General features: G+C 52.5%; 1 pseudogene; it reads right to left on the bottom strand.

The window, feature by feature from the left end:
- Positions 1-417: 417 nt before the first annotated feature.
- The window catches only part of LOC120095345 (uncharacterized), a 34,466-nt pseudogene continuing 16,717 nt past the window's right edge, over positions 418-18,166 (bottom strand).

Here is an 18,166-nt window from a genome sequence, read left to right as displayed (position 1 = left end):
CACATACACACACACAACACACACAAAACACTCATGCACATACCACATATACCAGACACACAACACAGACAAAACACACACCACACACACACACCACACACACACACACACACACTACACCACACCACACCACACGCACCCCTATTCAGGAGGCCAAGGGAAGAGGGCTGCAAATTCAAAGCTAGCCTGAGCTACTTAGGAAGCCTCTAGCTCTGAACACAGAATTACACATTTAATAAACACACTGCGTCTTCCTTCGGCTTGTGTCCTTTGAGCCCCCAGCTCATCTCTGTGGCAGTCTAATGGGATCCCCTTTTGTTGAGCCTCTACTCCGAGGAGAACCAACCCTGACCTCACATTTGCTGGGGAGCTGACCTCTTTCTTACACCTTTCTCTTGCAAAAGGAGCAGATGGCTTTCACAGGCGGCCCTCACAGGTGGTAGAGCAGTGCTCCTGGGGCGGACTGCCTGGAGGAGGCGGCACCGGCACCGAGGCTGGGCCCCGGAGGATGCCGCCCCGGTGGCGCTCCCACGACCCGGGCAAGGCCGTCTGGGCGCCGTCTCCGGTCTCGGGGCCTGCGGTCGGGGCACAGCGGGGCCGTGTTTGAGCCGGTCAGCTCCCTGCGGAAATTACAGGGGCGCTCGGCACTGCGGTCGCGCCCCCCCCCGGGGCAGCACCCGCTGTTTGGAGGCGTTTAAATTGAAAGCAGCTTTGGGGAGAGAGGGCGGGCGGGGACCGGCGAGCCAGGGGAGGGGGCGCCGGGCACAGCGACCCCATTGTCTGCGCCCTCGGAGGGGCGGAATCCTGCGGTAAGCGCGGCGGCACCCCGTGCGGGGGTCCAGAACCACTCCCAGCCTGTTCCCATGCTGCCCAGCTTGGGCTGTGAGTTTACCTCAGTCTCCACCTGGCCCCCACCTGGCACCACCCTTGCACTCCCCTTCACTCTCTATACCCGAGCTTCCTCTGGTTCGGTTCCCCTCCAAGGATGAAGAAGTGTTCTTGGGTCATGGAAGGTCAGAAGGCCTAGGACCAGTCCATTGCAAGGTTCAGTCACCTTGGGATTTATCTCTGCTCTTTGGGTGACAGGGTCTTCCATAAAAGGGAGGCGATACTTCACCCTAAATTCTCCCTGTCTCTGGTCAATTTGAAGATAGTTTGAATCCCTGTATAGAATGGGATTCCAACAGGAGGGCGCTGTCAGCATCTGAGGGACAGTGCCCAGCTGCCACACCTTCCTGTGTGGTGTAATCACAATACTGAGAGTGGAGGCAGGAAGATCAAGGTCAAGGTCAGCTTTGGCTACGACTTGGTGGCCAACCTGGGCTACAGGAGACTATCTTCAAAAAAAGAAAAAGAAAAAGAGGAAGAGTTAGAGGAGAAAAAGGATCTTCTTTATCTTCTTTATGCTCATCAGTAGGTGTGTTGGAGGTGTGCTAGAGCCAAGAAAGCAGAGGCTGGACCATCCCGGTAAACTTCCTGGAAGAGGGAAATGTGGAGCCCAGCTGGAAGGCTGAACAATGTTCAAAGGAGAGAGGGCCAGGAGTTGAGGGGGAACCGAGGAAGAGAGGCCACTGTAAAATGAACAGGTCCTGCTGGAGTAACATGATTTGGAAAAGAGAAGGTAGGTGGTGCCAGGCCCCGGTAGTCTCCTGGGTATGTAGAAGGCTCCCCAGTGTGGCTTCCTAGTTCCTTTTCATAGGGCATTGGACACCTAGAGGCCCCTGGCACCAGGTGTGGGGAGCTGGAGTTGTTGTTTCCTGGGCTCGCAGCCACAGAAGTTGTTTGCCAGGCTTGGTGCCCAGGGACATACCCACTTGCTCCACATCTGGCGGAGCCACGTGTTTCTGCTCTGCCTTCTGAAGGTACCCAGTGGGTTGCAAGTATGGGGACAAAGACAGTGGGACCCGTTCCTTGTTACCCGGAACCTGAGACCCACATGTGGTTGCAAGGAGAAGGGAGCTGGCTAATTGGATGAGTGGGGCTGTGACGGGGAGGAAGACACAGCCTGGGAGGACTTGGGAAGGGAAACAGAGAGACTGAGCTAGGTGTCCCCTCTGAGGTGTGGGGGTTCAGAGCTCTTTCTTTATCCCTCACCACCTCTGAACACCCCTCCTCCCCTGAGTCCAAATCCTGTCTCCATGAGGGCTCAGGTCTGGCAAATGAAGCTGATCTCCAATCAGGATTTAACGACCAGACCGGAAACTGGGCTCTGGGCTTGCCCTGCCCCTGAGTCCAAGGATGAGACTGTCAGCTTGGGCATCCCTGTTGGGCTAGGGAAAGTGATACCACAGAAACAGGAGGAGAGGTCCAGGCTAGAGATAGTGACCACAGGAGTACTCCCTGTTCAGATCACTGGCCAGCCATTTTTTTCCAGGGGGGTAGGGCCCAGGTTCCTGTTACATAGGGATGTTAGGAGACATAGGAAGGCCCTCATGCCCACAGCAGGGTACTGCTCCTGTATACCCACCCTATCCTTCACTTTGGGCTTTGGAAGAGCCCCAGGGAATCTGTCCATCACCTCTCCTGGCCCTTCTCCTTAGAAGCCTGGCTAATTCCTTTGCTGTGGGGCAGCAGGGGAGAGTTGGGATGGTACACTGAGGCTCTGAGAGCCTGGACATGTCCTAGATACCACATTCAGAGGTAGTAGTCCTCAGGGCACCTCCATACTGAGGCCAATGGCTCCCCTTAGACTCTTTTTTTTTTTTCCGGAGCTGGGGACCGAACCCAGGGCCTTGCGCTTGCTAGGCAAACGCTCTACCACTGAGCTAAATCCCCAACACCTCCTTAGACTCTTTAAAATAATTTTTTCACCCTTCTTTCCTGTATTATCTCCCACCCATCTGATACTTTGCCTCATCGGAGACCATGTAGGCTACTTCCTTAAAATATTAATTAAGTAATTAATAATTAAATTTCACTGTGTGTGTGTGCGCTCGCGTGCAGGAACACGTACTGAGGTGCTAAGGAACACGTTCGTGGAGTTGCTTCTCCCCGTTTACCTTTCTTTCTTTTTTTTTTTTTTTGGTTCTTTTTTTTTTTCCGGAGCTGGGGACCGAACCCAGGGCCTTGCGCTTCCTAGGTAAGCGCTCTACCACTGAGCTAAATCCCCAGCCCCCCCCCCTTTACCTTTCTGTAGGCCTAGCTCAAGTTGATAGGCTAGTACCACAAGTACTTTGCCTGCAGGGTCAGCCATCTCCTGAACCCCACACAAGCTTCTTGCATAGGTTTTTTTCCTCTGCCTCTTCCTCTGTATCAGGTTGGGTAGGGAGGGAGTGTGTAGGCCACACAGTTTGGGACTTCAGTGGCCTGTCCCTCCATGGCCTACCCTGCCAGCTTTTCTCCTCGAGGAAGGTACATCCCTGAAGTTGGGTCCTTTGCTAGCTCTGCCTGATGCTCTGGGTTCCGCACCTGTGTGGATCCCATAGAATTCTGGGAAGGGATACAGCTGGACTGGACTAGAGTGAGGCTCGTTCACCCTTTGGGTCCATCCTCATTATCAAAATGCCCCAGCACAGGTGCCACGAGCAGAGCAGTCAGTCACAGAGAGTCCTTGTTGTCACGAACTCAAGTTTCATTTGTCTAGAAAGGCCAGGCTGGAGGAGGAGGGCCCCAGCACGGAAGAAAGCCAGGTGCTCTGGGTAGCTACTCAGGGCTGCCGTGGGTTACAAGAATGTAATGTTACAATCCAGCCTCTGCACAAAAGCCGGTATTGGTGATAGCAGGCATAGGGGCATTATTGAGGGCCCCTGTGTCTTGTTCCACAACTTCCCCTGGTATGTGCCAGGAGCCATTGTGCCTGGCTACGGGCTCCCCCTGTGAAATCTCCCCCCTTCCCTAAAATATCTAAGAGCTTCTCTTTCTATTGCTTCTCCCCTCCCCAGGTTCCTTCCTCCAAATGAGAGATGTCTCCGTAGCTCTGGTTGTCCTGGAACTCACTCTGTAGACCAGGCTGGCCTCAAACTCACAGAGATCCATCCCCCTCTGCCTGGGCTAGAATAAAGGTGTGTGAGAAACCTCTTTTCAGAGACCCCTGCCATGGGGCCTGAGCTCTCCTTGGAGCCCCTGCCATGATGTTGCCTCTGTCTGATCATGGCTTTAACAATTCTAATAACTTCTTTAAGTCCCAGTAATTCATCTCACTGTCCTGTTGAACGACCTGCCTCACTCAAAGTGTAGCAGCTGTGTAGTCCCAGCATCTAAGATCCTAAATAGGATGCGGTCCCTAAGGGCTGGGATGGCAGTGACTGTCAAGGTAACAGCTTCAGCTGCTGGGATGCCCACCAGCTCACTGCCTACTCTGCCTTGAAGGTCGTCAGGTATGGGAAGTCCAATCCAACACTGGACCCAGGTGAATCCTCCCAGGGGAGCAATAGAGACCACAGTCTCCACTTCCCAACCCTCCTGAAAAGCCTGCAGAAAGGGGAAGCTTGAGGGAGAAAGGGTTGGTCAAGATGGCTTGGGGGGGGGGGGTTCTGGGATATTAGGGTGCCTTGGGAGGGATGTGCATTGTTAGTGGTGGTTGGAGGGACTCAGGAGACCAAGAATGAGGAAGAAGTCTGGTTTGGCTGCATTCCCCTCCTCCACCATCCTGGCTCAGACCCCAGGGCTCTTGCGTAGCTTTAAGAGAGAAGATGCCTCTTGGGCCTCCTGGGCCGCACCTCTCCAGGCTTTAGCCCTCTGCCTCAGGCTGGAAGCCACTTTCAGCCAGTGTCAGGCGGAACCCTGGGGAGGCCTTAGCAGCGCTCTCTGAAGACTGATTAACAGCAAACAGCTGGAGGCAAACATCTGCTCTTACCCTAGGGAAGGCCAGGCCCTTGTTCCACAAGTTAGCAGATTATCTGTCAGGCTGAGGAGCCAGCCCTGCCTTAGCAGGCCTCCTCAGAGAGGAGACAAACACTTGTGAAGCAAACCTTCAGTCAAGTGTCTATATCCACGTGTTGCTGAGGGCAAAGACTGTGTCTGACACATGCAGGTGCAGGTTCCCAAAGCCCCACAGAGGTCACAGTGATCAATGGCCGTTGTTCAGCTCTTGATCTGGCTCTTTTCTGACTCTAAGACAGGTGTTACCGGGAGTCTGGGCATGCTCTGTCTGCTACTTACAAAGGAGCTTGGGAGTCTGTGTGGGAGCAGGAGTATCCAGGAGGCAGGGTAGAAAGCGTGACTCCCAGCATCTGTCAGCTACCCCAGGGCAGGCCCTGCCATGACTTCTGATGGCCAGCCAGGTCATAGTCCCATCAGGAAGCATGGGACAGCCTATGAGGTAGGTCCTATGGCCGTCTATTTTATAGGGAGAAAACTGGGGCTCGGGAAGGTAATATAGCTTGGTCATGGCTCAGCTATTGATACTCAGAACTTTCTCTTAAGCTCTCCATCAATCCCCTTTGGTGGATACAGTTGTGTGCTGTCAGGTGATCCTTCATCCTCCCTCTCAGGGTCCAGCTGGGCTGGAAGAGCAAACCATCACCTGCCTGCCCTCTGACCTCCTCTAGTCTCATCCCAGAAGGATTAACTTGGGGCACTGCTCTACTAGGCCAACTTGCCCCGGTCCAGGTTGCCCAAGAAAGGTCAAAGGTCAAGCGGTGAACCCAACGTCCTCTGCACTTGACCCTGTCACACAATGGGGTTCCACCACCTCCACGGTCAGAAGGAAATGACTTATGTGATATCTGGTGATTGGAAAGGGAATCAAATACAGGCTTCTATATTGTGATATTTGCTCCCTGTAGGGCCCGGGGCAAATGACCTACGTTCTCTGGGCCTCATTGTTGGTATCTATAAAGTCGGGCATATCAGGCTTCTGGCTAATAACAGGACCAAAGTGGAAAGTGTTGTCTGGACACTGGAGCAGTGCCTTGACTCACTGTGCGCTGGAGAATCCAGAGGGGCTGTTTAAAAAGAGAGAGGCCTGGTAACTCGGGCAACTCTATGAAAAGGACAAGCTTGATGGGGAAGTGTCTAGATTTCGAAGGAAGGGTGGACAGCTGCTGGATGGGTTTCCAGGCGCCAGCCTTCATCCCCATCCTCAACCCCAGAGAGGAGAGAACATTCCTCCTGGGTCTCCTTGCACCTCTAGGCGCCTGGGGTCCTGGCCTGCACGGAAGCCCAGCCCACCTGGGAGCAGATAGGCCTCTACCTTTCCTGTGAGGGAGAGCTGCTGGATGGGTTCCTGTGTATCCTTATGAAACCCCTCAGAGGGCTGTTTCTGAGGGGTCCCACTAGGACCTGTGAGGAGCAGGTGGCTCAGTGAGTAGCATTGAGGCTGAGGGGCAGAAGCCTGTGTGTGGGGTGTTTCGGCAACCATCCTGCTTACTGCTGCATCACTAGCTGGTAGTCCTACACCCCAACCCCACCCCCACCCCCACAATGCAGCTACACGCCTGTGTTGGGGGTTCTGACCAGACACCTGGCAGATAGTCACCTCATTTTCCCCACCTATGTCTCCACCTCCATCCTAAGGCCCAGAGGCAGGCTTCCTGTCCCCTTGCCTCTGTAGTCATGGTCTGCACAGAGAAGCAAGCCTTAGTGAGACACTGGTCCTCTGGTGTGATGGAGAGAAGCTGGAAGTGAGGGAGGAGATGACAGGCTTCTTGGGGGAGGCAGGACGGATGGCCCGGAGGGGAGGACCAGGGTTGAGATCCTGCCTCGGTGAGTCAGTGTTTCTCTGCATCTGCCCCAGCCACCGGCCCATTTACATTACTTCTTCCCCTGAGATGGTTAGAGGTATTTCATCACAAAATGGACCCAAGAGACAAGCAGGGACTGTCTCCTAGTGCTACTACCCAGTTACCTTTCTGTAAATGTAGAGTTCCCTTGCTCAAAAACCTCCCATGACTCCCCACTGCCTACAGAAAAACACCCCATTCCTTCAGCCTTCTTTCAGTGACCTCCGCTAGTGGGCCCCAAGCTCTTCATACCCATGTTAATACCTGATAATCTCAGATCCTCTATCTTTCCTTGTCAACCATCTAGCTTGCGCCCAACTGTGACATCTTTTGCAGGCTTAGAAACTGTCTCCTCATTGATGGAGGCTGCGGTTGCTCCTGCTACTGCTGACGGAGTGATGGGTGGCTGTCTTGATGACTTGGACATGGCTTTTTTTGTGTGTCTAATGCACCCAGCAGGTGGAACAGAGTCGTTGTGGTTGTTTGAGAAACAGAAGCTGGCAGTTGATTGAGTCAATGCTGAGCCGACCCCGCCCTTCAGCTCGGTGGACTTCCATCTTGTCCCTGTTTGCTAAAGTCTCAGCGATCCTCTGAAGTCATCTCAGTGCCTCTCGACCCTGACCCCTTCCCTGGGGCCTCCATCTGTGAGGTTAAGCCACTGTGACAAAATGTTCCTGTCGCCCTTGAGCCCAGTGACCTTTCCATTGCCCCGACAGCGTGTTGAGGCTGAAGTAGAGTGAGCTTTCCTTCGAATTTCTAGACTATTTTCAGTGTTGGTGTGACCTCAAGCCTTTAAAATTGGCAGGAGTGGTGGTAAATTCCTGTAATTCCAGCACTGGGGAGGCTGAGGCAGGAGGATTGCGACTCTAGACCAGTCTGCATTATATATTAAGCCCACTCCAGTCCAGGAATCAATCACCCAATTAAAAGAGTGTCCAGCCCTATTCAGGGACAGGTCCACAGTATCAGCTTCTCAAGTGCCTGTAATCCCAACACTTGGGAGGCAGAGGCAGGTCCATGCCTGTGAGTTCGAGGCCTGCCAGAACCATACAGTAACACCCTGTCTCAAATGGAGTAGCCAACAGGCAAGTGAAATGACATCTAGTGAAGCTTTCCCTGTGTTGGAGTCCTTGGATGGGTCTCAAAGAGGCCCTGAACTCTTGCTGTTCCTGATGCAAACAGTATTTTATTTTATTCACTTTGAGATGGCTTCTAGGCCAGGCTGATCTTGAACTTCCCTGTGTAGCCATGGATGACCTTGAATTTCTGTCCCTTCTGTCCCCATTTTCTGAGTTCTTGTATTACAGGTATTCATTACCACATACATCCATTTTTTTTTTTTTTTTCGGAGCTGGGAACCGAACCCAGGGCCTTGCGCTCGCTAGGCAAGCGCTCTACCACTGAGCTAAATCCCCAGCCCCCACATACATCCATTTTGTATGGTACTGGAGACCCAACTCTGGGCTCCTTGTATGCTGGGTGACCCTTCTATCAACTGAGCTATATCCCCAGACCCTTGAACAACTTGAACAAAAGACAGCCATGGTTGTCCTTCTGAACATCTGTCACACAGGAAGAGGGCAGGCCTACCTCCTGACATTGGTAGGTCAGCAGCCAGGGTTCTGACATGTTTGTATTCCTTTTCAGAACAGAGAAGGGCTCCATAAGAATGGGAGAGTAGTCCCCACTGTACCAGGGAGTTTGACACCCCTTACCCCCCCACCCCCCAGCTCTCTTTCTCAATGCCCCCTCCTCTGGCCTCAGAACAAGAAGCAGAGTTTGGCTCTCTTCCTCCAGTCACCCTCCTGGGGACCCCTGGCCTCATCTCTGAGGTCTTGCCCCTGCTGCTTGGAGAGCAGGCTTTCAGCCCCCACAAGGCTCACCTGCTTGGCTTCTGTCCCGGTGGACACAGAGATGTTATCCCTAGGGAAATGGACCTCAATGGGAGCATTGTTCCCTCCCCTTTCAGAGAAGGATCAGGGAGGGGACAAGGCAGAGACTGGGAATGTCCCAGGTACCACACAGGCCTGCTTTGTCCTCCTCCTCCTCCTCCTCTTCTTCCTCTCCCTCTTTCCCTGCCCTCCTACCTGGCCAGCACCTCCCTTTCACCTATGTCTCCAGGCTTCCTCCAGTGGGTTCCTCCATTCCTTGGGGCAAAGCAGCTGCTGCAAGGGTGGGACTCAGGGTGGCTCTGGGCTGTTGTGTGGGAGCAAGGTGTCCCCTCCACATGCCAGCATGCTTAGGAGTTTGACCTTCCCTTGACCTGGCTCAGTTTGTCTGACCCTTTTGCCTGTATGACACCCCTGACCCAGGAGTACTGTGTCCTAGGAGACCCTGCCCTCAGGAAGCGCCCTGCTGGGGATCACCTTCCTTTGGGAGCACTCTGTCTTAGGAGGAACACTTTACTTGGAAAGCATAATGTCTGGGGAGACCCTGCCTAGAGCCTTCTGCCCCTGAGACTACTGTAAGCAATTCCCTTTATGAACTGTCCAGGTTCAGTTCCGTCCTAGCTCTCTTGGTTACCGTCTCATGGATAGACTGCTAGGAGGTAGAACAGATTAAAGAGAAAGATAAGTTCCTACCATGTGCAGTATCTGCACCTGTAACCCCCCACCCCCAGTACTGGGGAGACTGAAGCAGGAGGAGCCCTTGAGCTTATGGGTTCAAGGCCTGCCTGGGTAATTTATCCAGACCCTGGACTCAAACGAAGTAACAAAAAGATCACTTCCTACCAGCTGAGGCCAGAGCCAAAACTCCTGGAGCCAGGTGTGGGCTCAGCCAGCGGTTAGTCACGTGAGTCAGGAAGCCACTGTACCCTGGAGGTCTCACGGGTCTCCTGTGTAAAAGTGCAGCGTCAGGCTGTCTTCTCCACATTCTTCCCGGCTCTGACCTTGATGAGAACCAAATACGTGGTTGCTTCTTGGAAGGGGAAGCTGGGACGCAGATAGAAATAGAAAAGATTCCCCCACCCTGCTCCGACCTCCTGCCTGAGCTTTGTCCTCAGAGCGAGTGACAACCCAAGAAGGCTAATGGAAGCCAGCCCCGCTGCAGGTGACACTGATCTCCTGATTCAGATCCAGTTTCTGCCCTCGTGGCCCCCAGGCCCCTCACACCTGCTGGGTCCCTTTGTTCCTTAGGCTGGGAGCACTGGCCTCCTTTCATCCTCCTCCTGCTCCATTCATGCCTTAAGCCAGGGCACCGCCTCCTGCCTCCTGGCTGGGTACCACCTTGATGAGGTGGCTGCAGGTTGGCCTGGGCTCTGTTGCCCCCTCCTCTCATCTGGGAAGATCATAGTGAAGGGAGATGGCGTGTTCACAAGGAAGGCACAGCTGTTCCTACTCCTTAAGGCAATTGGTCAGTTTGGAGGATCTGGGTTTTTGCTGAGGAAGGGACAACCTTAAGAAAGCCTTCTTGAAGAAGGGACATTTTGTCTTGTGGATTTGATTCACACTTAAACCCAACTGGGGAGGGGCATGCTTAATTACCGGGCCAGTAGTTAAAAGTGCTTGCTGCTCTTCGGAAGGCCCGAGTTTGGTTCCCAGGAGCTACACTGGACAGCCCACAATTGTCTGACCTCTGTGGACCCCTGCACGCATGTGCAAACCACCTCTCCCCCCACCCCCGACCCCCACATAGTTAAAGATGGGACAAATATTCTTTAAAAAATAAACTCAATGGAGGGTGTCTAAGCAGATTCTGCCCTTCCTTTCAGGACCAGCCAGAGCTACTATCCATCTGTCTGTCTATCCATCCGTCCATCCGTCCATCCACCCATAAGTATAGAAGACATAGTGCTAGGCCATCAACACCAAACTCTCCTTGCCTTTGCAGAGTCTGTGCTCTTGAGTAGGGGAGGCAAATCAAACCCAGTAAATAAGAACCAGGCGTGATGGCGCACACCTTTAGTCCCAGCGCTCAGAAGGCAGAGGCAGGAGGGCCTCTGTGAATTTGAGGTCAGCCTGATCTACAAATCAAGTTCCAGTACAGCCAGGGCTACACAGAAGCTCTATCTTAAAAACAAACAAACAAACAAACAAACAAACAAACAAACAAACAAAATCCAAAAACCAAAAACCAACCAACCAACCAACCAAAACAAAACCAATAGACAGGGTATCAGGGTGTGTGTTAGTTATGACAGCTGAGGCACAAAATTAAGGTGGGTAGAGAGGCAGGAAGCGACTGAGAGATGTACTTGATGACAAGCTTAGTCCTGCTTCCCTGGACGGTCACAGAAGCAGAGAGGCAGGTGGAGAGCTGGGAGAAGAGTTCTCAGGCAGTGGAAAGTACCAAGGCCCTGGGGTGTCGGAGGTGGGGAGGTTTTGCTGTGTTGAAGAAAGTCGAGGAATCCACTGGGGCTTAAGTGGGACGAGAGAACAGAGGGTGTAGATGAGTCTGAACTCAGAGTTTAAAGGGCTGTGTAGACTGTGGTTATGATTTTCGGTTTTATTATGAGTAAAGTGGGTAAGAAAAATAGTCAGGTGCCCCTCCTTTGGGAATCTGGATGGCCTAACTCGCCATTCTTGCTTATTGCCTCTCAGACCTAGGAGTATGGCAAGAGTAGGTCCATCCGTCTGTCCGTCCATCCATCATCCATCACCCACCCTACCCTGCTCTGCTCAGGGCAGGAGGCACTCACTGGCCAGGTGGTCTCGGGCAGGTGACTTAACCCTTTTGTCTGTAAAGTGGGGCCAGTTACCATAGCCCCTTCCTTTAGACTCCTGTTAAGGTTAAACAAAGTCTAGCGTCTCTTCTTGGTGCTGGGTACATGGTACAGAGAGCTGCTCCGTGGATGCTGGCTGGACTCATGCTTATGTGAACCACACCTAAGCCCTTTCACCCAGGGCAGAAAGTCTGACCGGTACCCACTTCTCTGGGGAGCCCTCCCAGAAGGGTACCCCCGCACTGTGACCTCAGAGCTTCCCTGTGCTCTCCCAACATTTTGTCCAACTGTTCCAGACCTGTTCTCAGTTTAGAGTATGGTTTCAGAGCCTATAGAACATTCTGGGCCTCTGTGTGTCTGTCATCTTGCTTCTGTGTCAGCTGGGCGTGTAAGCTCAGTACCCTCTGCAAAATGGCGGGCATCCATTTGGAGCTGTGAGAGCTGAGGACACAAAGGCCCTGAGACAGACAAAACTTCTAGGAAGTGAAACCTGGAAAAGTCCCAGGCTTTGAAACCCTGAGGACTTGGAGAATAAAGTATATTGAGCAAGTCCTAGCTCTAGCCTGACCTTGATGTAGATTGTTAAGTTACTTCCTGTACCTGTGCCTCAGTTTCTGGATCTGGGAAAGGGGGCAGTAACACATGGAGGGTTAGGCATTTACGTGAGACTTCTGCTTCTATGAGGAATGTGCTCCTGAGGCTGTGGCAGCCAGTGAAGGGATGGGATGGGATACATGCTGCCTCTCTGAGGTGTATGCTCTGCTCCAGGCCCAGGGACAGAGATGGGCAGAGCCCCAGAAACAGAATCCAGCGTAGGTTTACTTTTGTATGAAGTGAGTTTCTGGACTTTCTCCGGATTCGACATGAAACAGAAAAGACGAAGAGGTCCAGACCACCCCATTGCTTGGTCCCCATTTCAAGAGTGGTTCTTAGTGTGTAGCATGTTCTTAGTGTGTAGCATGTCCTTAGTGCTTACTGACACTGGGGACACCCACAAGGGGCACACCTTCACTAGCACAGAGTTTGCCTAGTCTGTGTGAGGCCCTGGCGTCTACACCTGGAATTGCCCAAACCAAAGTTGTCTGTTACTTGGTGAGGGAGAACCCGTGGGAACCTGACCATTCATAGTTCTTCAAAGGGCGCCTCTTCTCTACTCCTTTCTACTCCCCTCAGAAAGGCAAATCAGAAGAGGCATTTCAGTGCTCTTAAAGACCAGAGAGGCTAGTGGCTGCCCCAAATTCACACAGCAGATAAGCTGGAACTAGAAAGCCACTTTCCTCGGGGTTCTTTCTTGCTTTTTGTGAGATTAGCTTCTCTCCCTCCTCCTCTTCTTCTTCCTCCTCTTCTCCCTCTCCTTTTTCTCTTTCCTTTTCACAATCATCTCCCTCCTCCCTCTTCTCTCTCTATCCTTCCTCTCCTCCTCTCCTCTCTTTTCACTTACTGCCATCCTTTAAGGGAGTCATCTGGGTCCATCCTGGAAACCCCAGCCACTGCCCACCATCTTCCCTAACACGGGGCCCTTCAATAAGCAGCCACTGAAACAGGCAGGCTAGCTTTGGGCTGGTACAGATCGAGGGGTGGATGAGCCTGTGAGATGGGGCGTCTGATGAAGGACACCCCCCTACACACACACCCAGGGCTTCTCTACGCACCCCCACCACAGGCTTTTTGATGCTGCCTAGGATAAGCCAGACCTCTGCCCACACGAAACTCTTCACACACACCTCCAGCTCCAGGCGGTCCCCTCGACCTTGTCAGGAGCTGGCCCTGTGCCTAGGTCCCAGCCCAGGGTGCTGGGTGGCAGCGAGGGGCGGGAGGCTCCGCGTGCTTTGGTATTTATTTATTTGTCGGTCCAGCTTACACATTCCGGGCTCTGATTACCCCTGGGGGCCGGGAGGAGGGACACACTGCCACTGCCTGGGCCTTTGATGTTGGAGAGGAGAGATGGTGAGATGCAGAGGAATCCCTGCTTCTCTGGGGTGTGTGTGCTTGTTGGAGAGCCCTGGTGATGTCACCTCTACAAGCCAAGGATGATAGGCCCATGGCCAAGCCCAGGGGAAATAGAAGGGGTCAGAAAGTGAGAAAAGAAGAGACAACCCTTTCTTGGGAGGGCTGCTTGGCTCACAGCCCAGCTGGCCCTGCTAGCATTAGCCATGGCCTGGGTTTCAGAAACGTGTACATGCTCCAAGAGTAAAGGGAGAAGTCATCCAAGTCTTGTGACAAAGGACCAGTCTTCACCCCACTGAGAGGCCCAGAGACCTGAAGAGGAAAATTGTACCCCCCCCCCCCACTGAGGTCAATGTTAAGGAATCAGGGACACTGGGGGAAAGCCACTCATAATCACTAAGGCTGTCAGTCAACCTTTTTGTCTCTCTAGGGTATGTCATGTGTGATGAGGAGGGCTTGCCCATGTATGTGTGGAATGAATGAGTGAGTGAGTGAGTGAACAAGTAAACGAATGAATGAGTGAGTGCAAATGTTGAGACAGATGAGAGACAGGAAGATGGTGTGAAAATAACCATCACCACAGGGGTCTATGGATAAAAAAAAAGACACAAAAAATGACAACCATGTGTGTACTGGGACGAGATGCTGAGGAAGGAGGAGGAGGAAGAGGAAGTCAATTTCAGCCACCAGGAACAGACCAACCATTCTTTTTATTTCTAGCTGTGTATGACTTCAAAAGCCGCAACTGTGAAATAGTACGGACTGGCCTTGTTTCTCTACCCAGATGATCCATGTTTTGATATCCGTATCTAGTCTCGTTGACTGTTCCTTGGTGTTTGGGCACAGAGTCTCACTGAGCTCAGGCTGGCCTTGAACTCCTGATTCTCCTGCTTCCACCTCCCAAGTGCCAGGATTACAGATGTGCATCACCATGCCCCTCTCTCACACTCTTATTTTACTGTTGGGGTGTGTGTGTGTGGTGTATGTGTGTGTATGTGTGTATGTGTGTGTATGTGTGTGTGTGTGGTGTGTGTATGTGTATGTGTGTGTGTGTGTGGTGTGTGTGTGAGTGTGTATGCGTGTATGTGTGTGTGCCATGTATGTGTGTGTATGTGTGTGTGTATGTGTGTGTGTATGTGTGTATGTGTGTGTGTATGTGTGTGTGTGTGGTGTATGTATATGTGTGTTTGTGTGTGTGGTGTGTGTGTGAGTGTGTATGTGTGTGTGGTGTGTATGTGTGTGTGGCATGTATGTGTGTGTATGTGTGTATGTGTGTATGTGTGTATGTGTGTGTATGTGTGTGTGTGGTATGTGTATATGTGTGTGTGTGGTGTATGTGTGTGTATGTGTGTGTATGTGTGTATGTGTGTGTATGTGTGTATGTGTGTGTATGTGTGTATGTGTGTGTGTATGTGTGTGTGTATGTGTGTGTGTGGTGTGTGTATATGTGTGTGTGGTGTATGTGTGTGTATGTGTGTGTGGTGTGTGTGTGAGTGTGTATGCGTGTATGTGTGTGTGGCATGTATGTGTGTGTGTATGTGGTGTATGTGTGTGTGTGTGTGGTATATGTGGTACTAGGGATACAGCAGGCACTGTGCTCTAGCCCCAGCCATGCACCCTCTCCTGAACAATTCAAGGGTCATCCCTCAATGTTTCCGTGTACATCCCAGGGACACGGCAGTTTTCTTCCTTAGCCACAGTGTAGCTTATCAGTCTCACCTTTTCGCTTTGATCACAGAATTTCATTGAAAAAAATCTATTCTTATAAAAACTGTATTCTAGTTTTTATACTTAGCCTAACATGGTCTTTTGGTTGGTTGGTTTTTTAAGTTACGTTTTGTTGTGTATGGGGTGTGTGTTCTGCAGGTAGGTAACACATGAGCGCAGGTGGCCTTGGAGGTCAGAGACAATGGTTGCCCTGGAGCTGGAGTTAAGGCAGCTGCAAGTCACTTGACATAGGTGCTGGGGACTGATCATTGGTCCTCTGCCAGAGCAGCTCTTAACCTCTGAGCCATCTCTCCAGCCCCAGGTTGGTTTCTTTTTTAGATAAAGTCTCACTTGTATAGCCCAGGCTGGCCTGGAACTCTTTATGAAGATGAAAAGTTTGCCTCCAACTCCATGACTCTCCTGCTTCTGATGGAGAAATTACACACATGCTACTCTGTCTGGCCTATAGGCTTTAACGGTGTGTGTGTGTGTGTGTGTGTGTGTGTGTGTGTGTGTGTGTGTGTAAGTGTGGATGCTGGGATGTCATGTGTCTAGAAGCTACAGATCAACTCTGTGGCATTGATTTCCAGGACTGAATTCAGGTTGTGAGGTTCGCACTGGAGTTTTGTTTTTGTTTTTGTTTTTTAACAAGATTTACCCCTGAGATTCATAAGGATTCATGTGTGATGACAGTAGCAGCTATCCAGGGACACAGGGACATGAAGAGTGGACACTGAATAGGACAGAGGGTAATACGCATAGAGAAATAGTCCCAAGTCCCCAACAGGCTGGAGTGTTTAAAACTGGACAGGACAAGGGCTCAGCCTAGCCCTGGATTCCTTAACTCACCAATATGAGGGCTCTCCCCTCCCTCCTCCAGTCCCATTCCAAAAGTGCTCTAATGTCTGGATGCCCAGTTCTCCTGACAGCTGTCTATGAAGTAGACAGAAGTCTGTGTGTCAAGTTCCCCAGACCAGGGCCTGCTGTGTTCCCCAGTACTTGCACACTGGGGGGTGGAGGCAGGGAGGACAGGAAGAATCCATGTCACTTGTTCCAGATGCTGCAGCTGGCGAGCCCTAGGCTTAATGGGGCCAGTGGGAAAGTGGTCTCCTAGTCCCAGCCCGTGCAACTCATGACAGGCAGAGAGGCTCTGCCCATAGCTCCCCTGGGCCACTGAAAGCCTCCCTTGCCCTCTGAGGCTGCTTCTGGAAACATCCCCTTTTACCCTTCTGAAGAGTTCTAGTCCCTTCTCCATACTCACATTCTGGCTAGAGAGGGGGCCCAGTAGGGCTGTTCATGCTTCTGGCCCATGCATCAAATAGTGCCTGGAACCCAGTAGATAGGAAAAAGCCTTCACTTGTTTTGTCTAAATGGCCAAATCCAATCACCTCCAAATGTGTTCCTGGGAACGTGCGGAAGGATCTGGACAGCAGAAGTCACGCAATAAGAGTGAGAGGGCACGTTCTTGGTTCCTGCTCAAGGCCCAGTGGGTAGAGAACAAGTGGCTTGACACTGAGAAGGATCTCTCCATGTGTCTGGTGTATCATGGACGGTTCCTCGCTCCACCTGCACAGAGACAGTGGGATGTCAGACAATTTGCATGACCATCACAGGCCCTTTTGGGCCTCCCAGGCCCATCCAAGCCTCTACCCATCAGGCGTGGGTGGCTGAACTGTGGACGGTTGGATCAAGTCTGTATCACTGTCTTCGCCAATCCGGCCAAAGGTGCCCCATGCAGATGCTTGGTCTGGGATAGTGTCCAGACCTTGGTCCCCAAGGTCCTCCCACCCCTGCTGGACAGTGGCCTCTCCCAGTGACTCAGTCCTGACGTAGTGGGGCAAGCGGAAAGGCCATGGGTGGAGGAGGTGGTGGCTCCCTCCCTCCTGTCCTCACTTCCCTGGTCTCAGTCCCCATAAACTCCTCTCTTGACATGCCTGTCCTCTCCCATGAGTCTCTAGGCTGGCAGTTAGTGCCTTTGTCTGTGGCAATGTGCCTTGTGTGCGCTTAGCTATGGGTCAATGGACACAAGACGGTAAGGCTTCTTGCATAAGAACCTCGTTTCTGTATCTTGTCTCCACAAGAACATATGTTGATGAAGAACTGGGGGCTGGCTCCTTTCTCAGGCCTTTTGTGGGCTCCTCAGTTCAACTCCACAGACATCTATGCCCCAGATTCTGGACCCTATGCCCTGCCCCCTGCCCTCCAGAGCCCCCGTAAGTGTGTGACCCCAGCTCTTGATCTCCAAATTGGAAAAAATCCCTGGTTCTCCCACCTTCTCCCTGTAGGCCAAGCACCCTGAACCTCCAGCTCTGTCCTGCCCACACCCTGCCCAGTTGTCCCCTCCTCCACCCACTTCAAAGCCCAGAGCTGGCAGCTGCTAATTACATGCCCCCCACCCCCCTCGCTCGTTAAGTGTCATTAACCCCAGTTTACAAATGAGGAAACTGAGCTGGGGAGGTAAAGGACTTCACCCCCTTCATCCCCACCCTGGCTCATAAGCCAGGGCTGGCACAAGGTTAGGGGGACCCTGCCAAGACTCCCCTTCCTAGGAGGATTTGGGGGGCTCAGTGTCCTTTCTCAGCTCCCACTTCCTGTGTCTTCCAACGCTCTTCCTTTCCTTTCTCTCCTGGTAGAGTGTGGAGCCCCTGGCTTTGTAGGGTAGCATAGAACTTCTCAGAAATCACACACAGCAAAATGCAAATCGGGCCCCCAATTACTCTAGAGTCGGGGCGGTGGCGCGTAGTAATAAGACTCGAGGAGTGCAGGGACCCCCCGCCCTCCTGTGCATTTGCTTGCCAGGGGCCCTTGATGGGAAGGTGTTGGTGATGCGGTGTCCTGAGTGGGGCTGGGGGAGGTGGGGTGGAAGCAGTGCTGACTCTGATGAGACTCTGGAGGGCTCTGAGCTGATGCTGTCAGCTGGCCGGCCCTGCCCTGGGGACTAGAGAAGCCCTGAGTGTCAGCCCTCCGTGGGAAGGCGTCCCTCTGTGGCTGGGAGTAGAGCCAGCTGCTTGACCCTGCTTGACTCAGCTGACTGGGGCTTGGAGGTCCGTGTGAGAGCTCTAGAATGTCCCCCAACAAGGAGGAACAATGGTCTTTTACAGACAGAGAAACTGAGTGAGGGGTATGATTTGTACAGTGCAGAGGGAAAGGCTGGCTCTGCAGCACTCAATGAACCTAGTAGGGGAAA

The sequence above is a fragment of the Rattus norvegicus genome, chromosome 10, assembly GCF_036323735.1.
Source record: "Rattus norvegicus strain BN/NHsdMcwi chromosome 10, GRCr8, whole genome shotgun sequence".
NCBI lineage: Eukaryota > Metazoa > Chordata > Mammalia > Rodentia > Muridae > Rattus > Rattus norvegicus.
Note: the sequence above shows the minus strand (reverse complement) of the source record. Positions and strands in the feature narration are given on the sequence as shown.